The 17,020-nt window shown below is 39.9% G+C and overlaps 1 long non-coding RNA gene across 1 annotated transcript in view; it reads left to right on the top strand.

Annotated features, from left to right (window-relative positions):
- Positions 1-9,780: 9,780 nt before the first annotated feature.
- The window catches only part of LOC311527590, a 560,808-nt gene continuing 553,568 nt past the window's right edge, over positions 9,781-17,020 (top strand). The window contains exon 1 of the long non-coding RNA XR_014713379.1: positions 9,781-9,814. This is a non-coding gene — a long non-coding RNA (uncharacterized lncRNA). The remainder of the gene's footprint in view (positions 9,815-17,020) is intronic.

Below are 17,020 nucleotides of genomic sequence, written 5' to 3'. Positions count from 1 at the left end.
TCATCTCAGCTTTCATTGTAAAAGATAATGTAAATGTCTTGCCCTCATGGTTGCAGAGAAAAGCCTGAGAAAACTTGACTTCCTAAAGGCTCAAAACCAGAAGGCAAATAAGCAGAACTAATATGTATAACTTTCAAAAATCTGATAAGTTTTTAAGCGAATTTCATGATTTGGGGGGGGCTGGCTCAAGATTTCTGAACAAGATCAGCAAGAGAGTGTTCCCCAGTGCTTTTCCTGCTGCTGCTCACAATGTTCTGTGTGAGCCCTGCTATATGATTAGCTGCAGAAGGAGAGTCTAGAACCAACTTATATTAAATTACATTTAGAATGCATTATCAGATAGTCTTATTTTGTGGTGATTGAATTTGAGCTGGAGGCTTTTAGAACCACTTGGGTGCTTTAGGAGGTTGTGTGGTGGTCCCTTAGGTAGCAGTTGTTTCAGAACCAATATCTCAGCATGCTGGTAAAGGGTGCTTTGTAGCTGAAGGTGCAACATTTCAAACAAGGCATAAAGCTGGCCCATTTTTGTAAGAGGAGAGGTGTAAACACCAATATCCTGGTCAGATTGCAGCTCCAGTAAATCACATTCTGCCATGTGTCTATCTTAACTCCCTCTGTAGTCAATTGGATATAATGGTCTTCACTTCTAGTCCTAAAATATTGTGTAGTGTTGCTGGACATTGTCAAGACAGCTGCCCTGTTGCATCCCAGAAGTGACTGCACTTCATTGGTTGGGGCATTGATCCCTTTATATTCCTTACCTGACTCCCAGGAGTGTTGTAAGGCTTAATTACTGTTTGTAAGGTGTTTTGAAGTCTGCAGATGAAAGTCACTATAGAAAAACGTGTGTGACTGAAAATAGACCAAGTGGGTGAGATAACATCTTTTACTGGGCCAGCTTTTGTTGGTGGAAGAGACAAGCTTTTGAGCGCCGCAAAGCTCTTCTCCAGGTCTGGGAAAGATAATCAGAGCATCACAGCTAAATATAAAGTGGAACAGATTGTTAAGCATAAGAGTTAACACGTTGCAAGGGACCATTCAAAACAAAGTGGGCTATTAACTTGTCTGCAGTCATAGGACAAATATCTGAAAATAAGCAGTTGTGTAGCATAAATGGCGGTGTAGTGTGGATATCCTTCTATGGAGTGTTTGAAAATGGAACTTACTGTACTGAGTAAATTCAGTGCCACATCAAGCCCTTTGCAGTACATTTGGGTATATGTAATTTTAGTCTATATGTAAGTTTCTTTGCTTTTCTATTCTTCTTATACCTCCCCATTGCCTGATATAGAACATCCTTACATATCTTTAGAGTTTTGCAAAGCTATCATCCTTTTCTTTGCATGTATTTATGTTGCATGCAAAACTCCTGACATCAAAATCTCACTGCTCCTGCTGGCAAAAACTGAAATTATTAGTTAGTGGAGGAAACTGAATTTTCATAGTTTTATTCTGGGACAGAGTTTTGGCCATTTTTTCCCCAGTGAAACAGCTTTAATGGCCTGTAGGAAACATGTCTCTTCTTTAGTAGAAAACAATGAAAGGCAAACTAACAAAATCATTTTGCTGTGAAAATTTTGACCTCAATTGGGAAGAAAAAAGGATGATACAGTGGTCAAAGCATGGAACTTGAACTAAGGTCCCCAAATTTTTATAGATAGCTCTGCCACGGAGTTTTATATGACTCTGTAGGGCAGTGCTTAGGATCAGATCTTTTATCCTCAACTCCCAATGGTGATCGAACCACACAGCACCTTATAGAAGGTGTTTACCCTTAATAAATGGGTAATAAATGGGTAATAAATGGGCTCAACGGGTAGTGATCAATGGCTCCATATATAGTTGGCAGCCGGTATCAAGTGGAGTACCCCAAGGGTCGGTCCTGGGGCCGGTTTTGTTCAATATCTTCATAAATGATCTGGAGGATGGTGTGGATTGCACTCTCAGCAAATTTGCGGATGATACTAAACTGGGAGGAGTGGTAGATACGCTGGAGGGGAGGGATAGGATACAGAAAGACCTAGACAAATTGGAGGATTGGGCCAAAAGAAATCTGATGAGGTTCAATAAGGATAAGTGCAGGGTCCTGCACTTAGGACGGAAGAACCCAACGCACAGCTACAGACTAGGGACCGAATGGCTAGGCAGCAGTTCTGCGGAAAAGGACCTAGGGGTGACAGTGGACGAGAAGCTGGATATGAGTCAGCAGTGTGCCCTTGTTGCCAAGAAGGCCAATGGCATTTTGGGATGTATAAGTAGGGGCATAGCGAGCAGATCAAGGGACGTGATCATTCCCCTCTATTCGACATTGGTGAGGCCTCATCTGGAGTACTGTGTCCAGTTTTGGGCCCCACACTTCAGGAAGGATGTGGATAAATTGGAGAGAGTCCAGCGAAGGGCAACAAAAATGATTAGGGGACTGGAACACATGAGTTATGAGGAGAGGCTGAGGGAGCTGGGATTGTTTAGCCTGCAGAAGAGAAGAATGAGGGGGGATTTGATAGCTGCTTTCAACTACCTGAAAGGGGGTTCCAAAGAGGATGGCTCTAGGCTGTTCTCAATGGTAGCAGATGACAGAACGAGGAGTAATGGTCTCAAGTTGCAGTGGGGGAGGTTTAGATTGGATATTAGGAAAAACTTTTTCACTAGGAGGGTGGTGAAACACTGGAATGCGTTACCTAGGGAGGTGGTAGAATCTCCTTCCTTAGAGGTTTTTAAGGTCAGGCTTGACAAAGCCCTGGCTGGGATGATTTAACTGGGAATTGGTCCTGCTTCGAGCAGGGGGTTGGACTAGATGACCTTCTGGGGTCCCTTCCAACCCTGATATTCTATGATTCTAATACTATTGAGCGTCATTCCATTGACTAGAACAGGATCAAGCGTTTGCAAGACTAGGCTGTGCATCTCCTGTGTCTCAGTTCTCCATTTGTAAAATGGGATAATAGTTATCTATCTCCCAAGGGCTAAATTCATTAGTTTTTGGAATGTGCTTTTATGTCTTTGAAAGGAAGGTGCTATCCAAGTGCACACAATTATTACATGTTTGTTTTCTGTACCATCTTGTGTCTTCCCAAGGACCCTGCACCATTTAAGTCAAAATTTCGCCACCAATTTCCGTAGAAGCAGAATCCAGATCCCAAGTTTCCCAAACTACCTGAACAATCCGCATTCTATTATGGAAAATATCTTCCTGTTTAGAAAACAGATACATACCTGTTCAGAAAAAAACAACTTATTTTGTAGTCCTTGGTGTAAAGGAATGCAACCGAAAGAGAATGACTTTATTTTCAAGACCAGCCTAGGCCACTCATCAATTAAGGCCCAACTTGTATCTCCGCATCTCCAGGAGAGCAGCACAGATGGATTTGTTAAACAATAGCACACCAATTGCAAAATTGCTCAAGAAAGGGCCCACAAAATCAATCTCATCCAGTGCATTAGGAAACACTTGCTTGACATTTGCTGTTCCTGTCAGGCCTAATAAAGAAATTTTTACCTGCATTTGCCTATTCAACACTTCAGCCCCTCAGCCAATTTTGGAAATTATTTCTGATTTATGGCTTTCTTTCTGGCGGGTGTCGCCTTGCCTGTCAATTATCCCTCAAAGTAAATGCTAAGTGAACACTAGCAGGGTAAAATTAATAAGGGAAACCTTTACTCAAAAAAAAAAAAGTAGGCAAAGGCTTGTAGAAGGAATAACTCAGACAAGCTTTAACTTATTTACAGGTGACATGGAAAGGATGCTGGGGGAAAAAATCTGGTTTGCAGATGGGAGAGGCTTTGCGCTCCTCCCCTTCAGGACCACCATGGAGACCTCAGACCTCATTATCATAAGGTTTCACAGGCTTTGTAATTTGCAGTTCCTCTTCAGAATAACCTTTTAGTCGCCTGCAAATGCTTAAACACCTTGTTCATTTCCCCGCAATTTGATAGAATAGCGAGCTTTGATCAGTGCTACTTATGTGCTCTGTGTTACATTTCTAGCCCACCCCCTGCAGCACACAGATGCATGCAAGAAATCCATGGAAAGAAATTGTCAGGTTCTCTCCACCCACTCCTCCCCTCTTTGTTTCTGTTCACATCAGAAATAGCACATGCCTAATTTTCATAGTCATAGACTTTAGGGCCAGAAGGACCATAATGATCATCCAGTATGATGTCTCACATAACACAGAACAGATTCTGGCCTCAGAAGCACAGCATGCAAAATTCCACGGCCTTCATCTACAGCCATTTGAACTATGATTCCATCAGATCTTACAAGCTAACCCTGGACAGGGAGATCTTCAAATAGTGTCCAGGTGAAGCAGGGGAGGTGGTGTGACTTATTCAGTAGGTAGTGCTCTTCCTTCTGAGTCAGCACTGAACCATTGCATCAGTATGACGCTAGGGGCACTTGTGCCATTGGGAAGGAGTTCACCTTTTGATACAGAAAAATTCTCACTACAAAGTTTCACAAATACTGCAAGGCTTTTATTCACCAACATTTGGATAACTAGCTCTGCTGTTCAGTCACATGTATTCATTTTTCCATGCGACTTTTTGGTGACAAGAATGTTCCTGGAAAGCAAAAGTCTCACCAATAATCACCTGTGCACATGTTCACATGAACTTTTGAATGGGAAAGAATGTGTGCAAGTCTTCCTCCTGCTTATAAAACTTTCAGTTAATCCAGTCAATGGACAGGAACAATGCCATGTGAATAAGATGTGACAGTTCATGCAACATGAATTCAAAAAAGTCTCGATGGCCAGTCTAGAAGCAATCTGCATGAGAGCACCCAACTAATATTGAAAAATGACCGCCTCAATAAAAATAATAATTTCTCTGTGAACAATTCTGAATCAGAAAAGTTTCTCATTATGAACAGAGTGGGTGAAAAGCAGGAACATTTTTGTGATGGGGGGATTTATCCTTTTTTTCTTGAAAAAAATTAAAATTTGGAAAAATTTTAATCAATTCTAATTATGAATAGTCCTAACTACTTGTGCTTCTTAAAGCTATATAAGTACAGAAATGGAATCAAAGAATTTAGAGTACTTTCAGGATACTTTGAGATAATGGGGGTCTATATAACATAATCTGTAATAGATAACATAAATCCATTACTGGAGATTTGCAATCGTGGTATCCCATTCTGTACAATCCTCTACCAGTCTTTTTATGGATGAATAATACTTTTGATCCACCCAGAATTCCACATCATCCATCCAAAATCTTTTTCTGCCTTGTGTTTTTATGCCATCAACTTTGGTTCTAGTACCCATCAAGTGCATCACTCACTGAAACTCTCTGAATATGCTCTGTGAAACAAATCTTAAAAAAAAAAAAAAAAAAAAAAAACCAGCCATTACAGCACTCCAGCTTGCATGCTTGGTACATTTTTTAAAGTGAGATAATGCTTTTTGTTATACATCTGAGATTAGAAGACCCTGATCCCTAATATCTATCTTACAGCTGTTTGCAACCGATTAAACAATTTCTGTGAAATTCTGCATAAAAATCATTGATATTTTATTATGGATGATGTCACACACATCAAACCTCACCAATAACATAAAATCAATGAAATGGCTATTTTTTGTATCAAAATATGCAATACTGATGAGTTTAACTTTGAAGACACATTTTGCTTATAATATGCCCATTTGCACTTGGATATGGTTTGTTTTGTTTTTGTTCCCTGTAAAAAATTCATGAAACCAAGCAAGGTTTTCAGCAAAACATGGGTCCTTTTTGAGTTTGTATAGACAAGCAAAAAATGGAAATGTTGAGGTATCAGCGTTTCATACAACTCTTGTCTTAACGAAAGAAATATCTGATTGTTATCCTGTGTAAGAAGTGGATTGTTAGCCTGTGTAAAAAGCAGATTACTGCTGAAGGTATCAGATCCTTTAGGAAGTTTGCAGAATTTAAATTTGGACAAACTAAAAAAAACAATCAACAATCAATATAATTGCCCCACATTAGCATAGTAGGTGACAGATTATTTTTTATAGTGCTCTGCAGTAAGTCAGAATTTGCTAGCAGTTAACAGTGGATATCTTAGATACCATAATTTTTCCCTATGCTTAAATAGGAAGTAGCTATCTGATTGGTGGGTTTTATGGTCATCAATAACAAGCATTGACTATTTAGTTATTTTTATCTTATATAACATTTGGAAAGGGCCATCAATGCTCCCAGCTTTACTAAGAAGGGTTTGGACAGTGCCCTAATGAGGTATATAAACCTAGAATAGGATTTCTGCATTCTAGAAAAAATAAAACCAACATTGGGGCAAAACTGCTGGTCCTTACTCAGTCTGTAAATAGCAAACTTTCATTGGTTTCACTGGATTTCTGCAATCCTCTAGGGCTGAATTTGGACTCCATGACCTCAAGATTTTGCTACCAGACTTGTGCCATCTGCTTTGTTTGGGCCTCCAGAAAACCGGGCTCCTGGATAGGAAAAGGCCCAGGTGACCTGATTTTTCTGAGCTGCTGAACACCAGCCACTCAGATTGATTTTAGTGGCAATTGTGATTGCTCAACACCTCTTAAAATCAGGATATTCTTGACCTGTGTGGACCTAGTGCATTTTCTCATGTGACCAGTTCATCCAGTAATACCGTGGCATATCAAGGACATAACAACATCAAAGTAAGAAATCTCTTAGGCCAAGTTGGGCTGGGTATGAGTCCATGTGAAGCAGGAAGATTTAAAAAAAAAAAAGGTCTGTTTTCCTTTCTCGTCACTGAGAGTGCATGGTCCATACAAATGGTCCATCTGCCCGACAGAAGACTTCATGTGCATTTACTCTGTATGGCAGAACCCTTATTCTCCTCCATGTGGATCCGTAATTTCTAATTTGGAGACCAACAAGATTCTGTGAAGGTCTGTGTGAAGGCCTGGTTCAAATCAACGTGGTTGAGCGGAAATACTAATCTCCCTCCCCCTGCATTTGAATGTTTAGCCTGTATCCATCTGGGTTGCGGCCTGGCTGTGTCACAATTGTATCATCTCCTTTAAAGGCGGGGGCAGGAGGGGAGTCTGGTTGGGCGTCAAAAACTGTATAATTAAGAGGCAAGAGTTCAATGTTCTGAGTGACACAATGGTGAAATGTCCTGTTTTCCACAGCCTTGGGCTACTGAACCACAAATAAATCCCACTTTAATGAAAGCAATCTAATTTGGTCTACAGAATTCAAAAGTCCAGAGAAACCTCATCATCCTGGCTGTGCAGAGGGTTGCCTGCACACCCTCTATATAATTATGTACAGACCACATATGTACCTTTATCGCAGGCAGCTGGAGAGAAATGAGCAACAGCTCTGAAGTCAAAAAGAGTCAAGAACCATAGCCTGTGCTTTTTTATGTGACTATTAGTCTGAGCAGCCTCCTTTAATTTTCCATCCTTTCATTTTAACAAAAGCTTGAACACTTCTCCATAGGTTTGCTTATTCCACAGAGAGGAATAGAATAAGTGGGGAGGACAGGGGTGAGGGGGAGAGTGGATTTCCAATATTACGTAAAACATTTGGATTAATGAAGCAAGCTGGAAAGGGTGAAGAAAAAAAAATGCCTTTAGGAAAATAGTTTTCCATTGAAATCAGTGTATAAAGTACATCCCACTGGGAATATGTTTTCTCAAAGCTCAATTTTCAAACTCTTTCTACACTTCCCAGGCCACTTGTCGGCAGAGAAATGAAGGGGAAAAAACTAAACTTTGGAGTTTCACAGCTTTGCACATTGAAGAAATCAGGGATCTTTCTACAGTTATTGAAATACAACATTTGTTTTAGGAAAGAATTTGGCTTCCCTCACTCATTCACACTTGATGATATAATGACTGGAAAGATTAATTTATCATGGTATTATTTTTGTAGTTCTTGAAGAGTTTTGTGGTATTGTTTGATTTTTTTTTTTACTTTATTATTGGACCCCTACATCTGAGAGTTATCATTTTCATAGATGAAAACGATGCTACCATAGAATTTCCCATAAGTTTTCTCTTTTATATACATCAAAGTCCGATGGTTAACTGACTTCAACATGACTGAGGTCACCCAACTCGTGCTGCATGACAGGGAGTGTAGCTACTAAGACAATTGTAAATATAAGAAAAAAATAACTGTCTGCCAGAATGGTACAGGCCTGCCTCTACAATATTACTCTAGTCAGAATCCATCCAGTGCAGCTCTGTTGGAACATCATGTGATAGAACTCCCACTTTGGTACCAATGACAAAGCCCAGGGTTCTCATGGTTAAACACTGGAAACTTATGCCCTAAAGCCAATGATTTCATTTGATACTGATAGTTTCTAAACGAAGGTCCCTCACTGGCATGAAAGTACCCCAATATTATTACTTACATGTTTGAAAGCATGTAGATTATTGAATCCAGAATTGCTGAGCAGGATCTGATCAGTTGTCCACCTAGGAAATATTCCTCCTCTAGTAGAAACCACTAACTGATGCTTTAGAAGCAGAGTCATATGAAGGTTTGCAACCTTTGCTCCTAGGGACTTGTGCAAAGCGTCTTTCAGGTTTTGTTTCATGTATATTTGCACATTATCCTTTGAATTTGTTTGGCGTTTTGGTTCAATCAGATCCTCTAAAACTCAGACATAACCACTGTGTTTTACCCAGTTTCACCTGACACCATAAATTAGGCTAGACTCTCTCAAATTTGACCAAATTTGCTGAAATGTTTTGTAAACTTTTTCAGTCCGACTTAATGGATTTAATTGCCAACGTTTTGCACAGTTCTTTTTGGAAACTGATAGATATACCTCATAATGCATGTGGCCAGTTGTCACATTGCAAACAAGAGAAGAGGAACTCCTTCTAACATACATACCTAGGTGATCTGCTTGTGCTCTGAAACAGGCATTTATGTGACTGTGTGTGGGCAGTCTGACCTAACTGCTAAAGTTCAGAGTAGAGTCATGGCCAGGAGTCATGCCAAAGGATACAGCCGGAGTCAGAGGCAGAAGCCATGCCAAGTATCACAGTTGTGCTGATGGTACAATTTTTTTTTTAAAAAGGGATATTCCCGAGTTTCCAGTTCATGTCTCTCTCTGTATATTACCCGTCCATAGAAAATATAAAGTATACTACATACCAGACAGGAGAACACAGCTATGAACATCACCTAAAGCTATATGAAGTAATTCCCATGGCTAGTGTTTTGCCAGGTTTTTTGGGGGGAAATTGTAAATCTTTTCAGTTTTTTCAAAACCCAACCCAAAAGATATCTGTTCCTCATTCCTCCCAGAAGATCAATCAATCTTGATAGATAGATAGATTAGATTTGCACAATTACTGTTTGTGACAGTGAGGGTAAACTGTGCTTTAGATTTGTTGTGTGGTTTTACAACTCCTAGCAAAACGGAGTCCTGGTCCATAGCTGGGGCTCTGAGGTGTTATTGCACTACAAAGAATAAATAAATAATAAATTTGTGAAACCTTATGAAGATCTCAGTTTCATAACAAAAAGTATGTCAGGCACAGAGAGAGAGGAGAGATTATATTATTTATTATTGTTGTTGTTTGTTTAGTATTTTATAGCCCCCAAAAGTGTGGTGGGCATTTGTCATAAATATAAAGGGAAGGGTAAACCCCTTTGAAATCCCTCCTGGCCAGGGGAAAGCTCCTCTCACCTGTAAAGGGTTAAGAAGCTAAAGGTAACCTCGCTGGCACCTGACCAAAATGACCAATGAGGAGACAAGATACTTTCAAAAGCTGGGAGGAGGGAGAGAAACAAAGGGTCTGTGTCTGTCTGTAGTCGTCTTGGACAGGGACAGAACAGGAATGGAGTCTTAGAACTTTTAGTAAGTAATCTAGCTAGGTATGTGTTAGATTATGATTTCTTTAAAGGGCTGAGAAAAGAATTGTGCTGAATAGAATAACTATTTCTGTCTGTGTATCTTTTTTGTAACTTAAGGTTTTGCCTAGAGGGGTTCTCTATGTTTTTGAATCTAATTACCCTGTAAGATATCTACCATCCTGATTTTACAGGGGGGATTTCTTTATTTCTATTTACTTCTATTTTTTATTAAAAGTCTTCTTGTAAAACACTGAATGCTTTTTCATTGTTCTCAGATCCAAGGGTTTGGGTCTGTGGTCACCTATGCAAATTGGTAAGGCTTTTTATCCAACATTTCCCAAGAAAGGGGGGGTGCAAGTGTTGGGAGGATTGTTCATTGTTCTTAAGATCCAAGGGTCTGGATCTGTAGTCACCTAAGCAAATTGGTGAGGCTTTTTACCAAACCTTGTCCAGGAAGTGGGGTGCAAGGTTTTGGGAAGTATTTTGGGGGGAAGGACGCGTCCAAACAGCTCTTCCCCAGTAACCAGTATTAGTTTGGTGGTGGTAGCGGCCAGTCCAAGGATAACGGGTGTAATATTTTGTACCTTGGGGAAGTTTTGACCTAAGCTGGTAAAGATAAGCTTAGGAGGTTTTTCATGCAGGTCCCCACATCTGTACCCTAGAGTTCAGAGTGGGGGAGGAACCTTGACAGCATTGTTGCTGAAATAATAGATACGGTCCTCACCCCAGAGAAGTTACATCTACCATCCGCAATAAAATAATGATTTTCTTAAACTTTATGCAGGAATCTTACAAGTATTCATCTGAATAGATAGGTATAAGCCATGTGTGCTACACAGTACAGGTTTCAGTTTTGTGGGTTGTGTTGATGGGGTGGGGGTGTATCAACATTTCTTGTTATCTTTGACATGTGTGTGTGTGATAATTTATCCACAAGGCCTATTAATAAGACATTGCTAAATCTCTCTATTGAACTGCACCTTCGCAGTGCTAGTGACTGGATTGTTCCAAGTGGCAGGTCTGCATTTGGAAATGATGGGTATAGACCTCTGGGTAGGCCATTGTGTATACACATTGTAACCTACTAGCTAGACATTCCCGCCAGGACATCATCCTACATGGCTTAACCCACTTTCAGGACAAAACTTTATCCTCAGATTTATATCTGCAATTCCTATTGTAGACAGTGACAGTCCTGTAGATGGAAAAGTAGAACACACAACTGAATTCAGTGATGCTCCATTTATAATGGAAGAAAATGAATGCCTGACATTGTTTTGATGCATCACAGTGTAAAAATTTCAATTTCAGTTGTAAGGAGCCTTTTCTTACAGTGACACTACTGGGTGGAGCGGTGGTGGGGGGCGGGGGCAGGGAATGATTTCACTATAAGAAGGCTCCACTGTAAAGCGCAAAAGCTAGTTAAGAAAGTGTTTGTTGGGCCTTCAGAAATATACGTAAACAAATCAGGGAATTTCTCGCTGTTCTATTCAAAGAAAGATCCAGAGCAGGTATTTAGTCACATGTTACTCAGCTGCCCATTCAGAGGCAAGAAGGCCAGTTTTCATAGGCCATGTTTCATAGGCAGCATGTGTTCAATAAAACGTTTGTACACTTGCCAAAAATCAGCCTGCCAGAGTGATTTTCATGGATTGTGTCAGCAAATGTTATTAGCAGATTGTGTAGTTAACCTGGTGTAAGACTTTTATTAGCACTGAATATACTTATATATCAAAAAGCTTCTGATACCCGCCCCCATACGCCCTCGGCAAAGAGAATCTGTAGTTTTTAAGAGAGTGTGTTTACAGCTAACTGGTTTTGTTCCTAATCCTGTAAATTCTATGTGGGAGAGAACCCCATCAGTTTCAGTCTTAATTAGGTTTGGCAATTAGTCTTCCTCGAAAGGACCATGGGCAAGGACCAGCAGGCTTCTAACTCCATTGTTCCACTTCAAACACGAGCCTTTCTCTGGCTCTATGAGTCTTTGCATACATAAAAACAAAAAAATCAACTAGAGTAAGTCACTACGGATACGCCCACACTGAGCTGAACAAGATGTTGTGGTGCAGCAAGCCACGGTGAGAAAACCTACAAGGTGCAAACGAATCATCTGCAACTATTCATTTATAGGGAACAAGGACCAAAGGCCTCGCTGTCTATATAGCGCACTGCATTTCATGTGGCTGGTCACTATCTTTTTTTAAGCGTTAATTAGTATTAATAATCTCTTGGGGATTTTTTAGAAAAAGAAGAGAGGGAAACAGATTTCTCTCTCTTAATATATGTCATTGCATCATAAGGCCAAATATCCAGATCTCTTAAAATCATAAGATTATACTTGACTTTAAAAAAAAAAGGTCTTAATTTTTGTGGCACAACTCTGAAAATAGTTTAGACATCCAGGTGCCTGATTTCCAGTGGTCAGTCAGGTACTTTTAGCTCCAGTCATGAAAGTCAAGAAGAAGTATCATTTTATGCTTAGAGAGAAAAGATTGCTTTGTGGTGAAGGTTCTGGCCTGGGACTCAGAAGCTTTGGTTGCTATTCCTGGCTTTGCCACCAACTTCCTGAGTGACCTTGGGAAAGTCAGTTAACCTCTGTGACTCAACTCACCATCTGCAGAATGAGAATAATACTTCCTGTCTCCCATCCTTTGGGTTGGTTTTTTTAAGTCTATTTAGAATGTGGGCTGTTTGGGGCAGGAACAGTCTCTAATTGTACGTTTTTATAGTGTCTAGCACAATTGGGCCCTGATCTCGGTTGGACCTCTAACTGATACTGTAATACAAAAGCAAAAAATTATAAAGTTACTGGGTCCCCATGTCTGTGCAGGGCTGTGCCCATGTGGATGAGATTGCAGGATAGACGCTTCTATATAGCCACATAGCATTTATACTAGTAATTACCACAGATGCTAATTTTTACCATGATCTTGTGCCCACACAAAGACAGACATTTTTCAGATTTAAAGGCAAAACACTCAGTTTCCTGCTTGGCTTCAGAAAATTTCTTTCCAAAATAAAGAACACCTTTTACATGGTGCCTGTGCTCTGTGTCTACCAGAATGAGCAATGTAAGGTCCTCCTTCAAATGTATACTGTTATGACGTTTGTAAGAGACCACCTTCTATTCTTCCAAATATAGATACATCTGTCCATCCAAAGATATTGTGCATTGTACCCCGGAGAGATTATTTAAATGTTTGCAGTCTTAATATATTTTGACTTTATAGAAAAGTCCTCTAGAACTACCTGGAAAATTAGATGCTCTCTACATTTTAGTTTTTATTAACCACTCTACATCATTTCATAGAGAATCAGGGCAATGTAATTCCCTTCTGGAATTTTGCCTCTTCAAATGTTCTTTCTTAGAGTCATGCTTCCATATAGCTTTTACTTCAGGTGATCAAGAGGATATGGGTTGATTTGCAATAATAAATTATGTAGGTTAGATACTTGGTGGGTTATTCATCTCTTCAAATCGACCTTCTCATAAAAATCAGGAATATGTATTATTTATTTTAAAGAATATTGGGGACAGTGGAATGGCTTGCAAATCTCACCAGTTAGACAGTAGAATATTTAAACAACTGACACTGTTTGCATGAAATAATAAAGCATTGGTTTGTTTGCATTGTCACTCCAGTGTGACAGGAGGGGGTTCTTTTAGAGATGAGTTCAATTTATTGACATTTGGATGTCATTCCTAAATGCTCTCCATTCCAGCATTTTGTGCTGCTGGGATATACCAGAGAGGAATGAAATGGGCCCTTTACATTCAGAAGCCCTAGAAGTATAAGCGGCAAAGTGTCCTGTGGCACCTTATAGACCAACAGACGTATTGGAGCATAAGCTTTTGTGGGTGAATACTCACTTCATCGGATGCATGTTTGCCGCTTTTACAGATCCAGACTAACACGGCTACCCCTCTGATCCTAGAAGTATACTTAGCCTCATTTACCTGACTTGAAACCCCCTGATCCAACAAAGCACTAAAGCATATGCTTAACTTTAAGCATGTGAGCGGTTCTTCAATGGGAATGACATGCTTAAAGTTCATCATGTGCTTAAATACTTTCCTGCTTCAGAAACTTAAACAGTAGTGACATATGCAGAGAAAAAGCTGTCACTCATGAACCCTTCCATAAAATAGAAAGCTGCTCTGTTTTACTGGTGAGGTTCAATCATTTTATCCAAGACCAGTGAGGGAGAGTCTGGGCATGAGAGGCCATTAGGGTCTGAACCTGCAATGAGAACTTTAATATAGGTAAATACCTGCATGGGCGTGAAGCCTCACTAGCTTCAGTGGAGCTCTATGCAGGCATAGGGGAGAGCTGGGTTTACATTGTAGTGTCTTTTCCTGGGTGCTAATATTTTAATGTAGGTAGCAGAGAAAAAAATTCTGGGGGTGGGGGGTGAAACTATGCCAATCCTCTTCAGCTTTAGTTCTCTCCCAACTCCAGGGGTTTTAATTTTCTGTATGTGGTGATGATAAAATGGTTAATGCCATCATCAAAAAGACTTTCAGTCTCCGAGAGGAATAAAAGCAAAACAATCTGCCGATCAGCCACTAAGAACGAGCTGCATGTTAGACATGTAATCATATTACTGCTCCCAAAACCATCCGAGCCAATTTAATCAAATTGTATCATGGACATGTTGTTATTGTTTTTCACGCCTATTAGAAAAATAAAAGTTAGCACTTATTAAATGAGAATCCTCTTGCATGTTGATTGCTTTGCTAATTTCTTGTTGATAATCCCTTGTTTTGTCTTCAGACGGAAGGGTGGATTTCTGTCAAGTTACTCAGTAAACACTGGGATGCTGTTGAGGCTCAAACACATCAGCTGCAAACCATTAAAAAAAAAAGAAAAAAAAAGGAGAAGGGCCTATTCTCTTCTTACTTGTACTGGTGCTAAGTAGGAGCAACTTCATTGTAGTTAGTGGAGTTATACTAGTATAAAAAAATGGACTTCGTGAGAGAAGGAGCATGGCTGTACTTTTATTTTTTTTTGTTAAGCAATAAGTAAATTCCCTGTCCACCACAAGCAAGTCTGTAGAGCAGAGAGAGTGACAGAGGGTAGGATGGCATTGGATTTGAAGATTAGCAGATGTATTTGCTAAAATCCTGAAATGAACTTCAGCAAAGCTCTGAGAGGGTTTTTGCAGTGGGGTATTAATAGTAGGGTAGATATCTGAACCAAGAGAAAAGGGGGTGGGATCTGGGCAACTTTTAAGCCAATTCCTCATGTTGATTCGGATTGATTAGTAATTCATCCTGGGTGGATGGGGGTTCTTAAACATATGATCGTGCCATTCAATAATAGTTAACATGATGGGCACCCCATGATGTTCAAGAGAGGAGAAATCATGAACCCCCAAATCTATGATCCTAGTTTTTCCACAGTGTTAAATGGTGTGTGTGTATGTGTGTAGGGTAATCCAAACTCATCAAGACATGAGTTGGTAGTCACAAGGGTTAGGAAGTAAGAAATTCCTCCACAGCAACAATTGCCTGGATGCATTTATGGTGAGTGTTTGCCTTTCTTGGAAGCCTCAGACAAAGGTCGCAATGGATACATGGTACCTGGTTTGACTGGCCATTGCTTTGCACCAGGTCTATGTTAAATAAATTGCTTTAAAAAACAGCATGAGGAGATACAGCCACGTTCTCTGATTTTTACATTAGCAGATTAGCGATTGCAGTGATGTTTTTTTTGGGGGGGGGTGTTTTTTTTCTCTCTCTCTTTGAATCTAATTTAAAGCTGAAAGAAGGTTTCTGGAAATGTAACAGAACAACAGTAACTGCTGGCTCAGTGTAGCCTACGCCCAAATAAAATGGTTCATTTCAGCTAAGTACAATATCATGCAATTTAGTTAGTTTAAATGCTTTGTTTAGAAGGTTGTTTTTTGCTTAACCAAAAAAAAAAAAGTGTACAGATTCTGCTGAATTAGCAGTTAGGAAACACATGTTTCCGAACTGCAGTTACAAATATTGTAAAATATGATTGATACCATATGCTTTCATTCTTTTCTTTCCTTTTCTTGTTTTTTGGCAAAGTACATTTTGAAAGGCTTATACTATCTTTATATTTCAAAATTAATAATAATAATAATTTAAAAAATAGACCAGGCCATGTGGCACCAGCAGTTATTGCTCTGTTCTGCCACTTAAGAGACCCAGGATTGATTCCTGGATGGAATATTAACTCCCTGGGGCTGGAGGCTGCTGTATCAGCCAGCTGGTGGCCAGGTATTAGAGCCAACTCAACCAATTAGTTGAGTCCTCCCATCCGGTGGCTGCGCTTGTTCAGTGTATGTGTGTGTCCCACACATTTTTTGCAGCTGAGGTATGAATCAGGACCCTTCTAGTTCATGTAGAGCAGTTCTATCAGGCTAGTCCCCAGAAGCTATGCTAAGCTTGGCTCACCTGAAAGTCATTCTTTACATCTGTTCCAGGATGACTGTATGTCTTCCCTCCTCTGGATGAGGGAGCAGTGGAGAGCCTCGGGCCATTCTGCAACAACCTCTGGAAGAGGGTCACCGCTGGTCTTCAGCAGCCAAAAGAATGTCTCCTTTCTGTGGAACCTTAAAGAAGAGAGAGTGGTTGTAAATCAGAGAGGGAAATACGTGGGATCTTCTGAAAAAAGTCCTTTCTGAAGGTAGATCACTGTGTGCCCCGTCAAAGGGCTAACTGTTAGCACCACAGAAGGCAATGTCAAAACTCCTATGGAATTCAAATCACTAGGGTATACCTCAAAGACCTCTTGGTGCAAATTAATGCACACCTATACAATCCCATTTAAGTCAATGGTGTTGTACTGTCACTGAATTACATTCAAGGAAGATCATGGATCTGACTGCATTAGGGCAAATAAGAACTGAGTTGGCAAACACATGAACACAAACTTTCAAAATGACATATAACACTGGAAATCTCCCCGAAAAGCTAAATATGTAGGCACAGTTGCAAGTCACATGTTTGATCTTTGTGTTGTTGTTTAACATTCTGTTCTGTTTTTCCTTGTTAACTATGTATTTAACAAATGGAAAGAAGAGAGATATTTTTTTTTTGTAACTGGGGGAAGAAATTGTGGGTCTGTATTTTTAAGTTCCCTGTAGTACAAGCTGACCTCATCTGTGTTACCCTAAGTACACAACCATTTCTCCCAATGTTGCAAGAAAATCTATAAGTAGACCCCTGCAAATCTGC

Source organism: Lepidochelys olivacea, assembly GCF_965140295.1.
Source record: "Lepidochelys olivacea isolate rLepOli2 genome assembly, chromosome: 10".
In the NCBI taxonomy this organism is placed as follows: Eukaryota; Metazoa; Chordata; order Testudines; family Cheloniidae; genus Lepidochelys; species Lepidochelys olivacea.
This window is presented reverse-complemented; position numbering and strand designations above follow the sequence as displayed.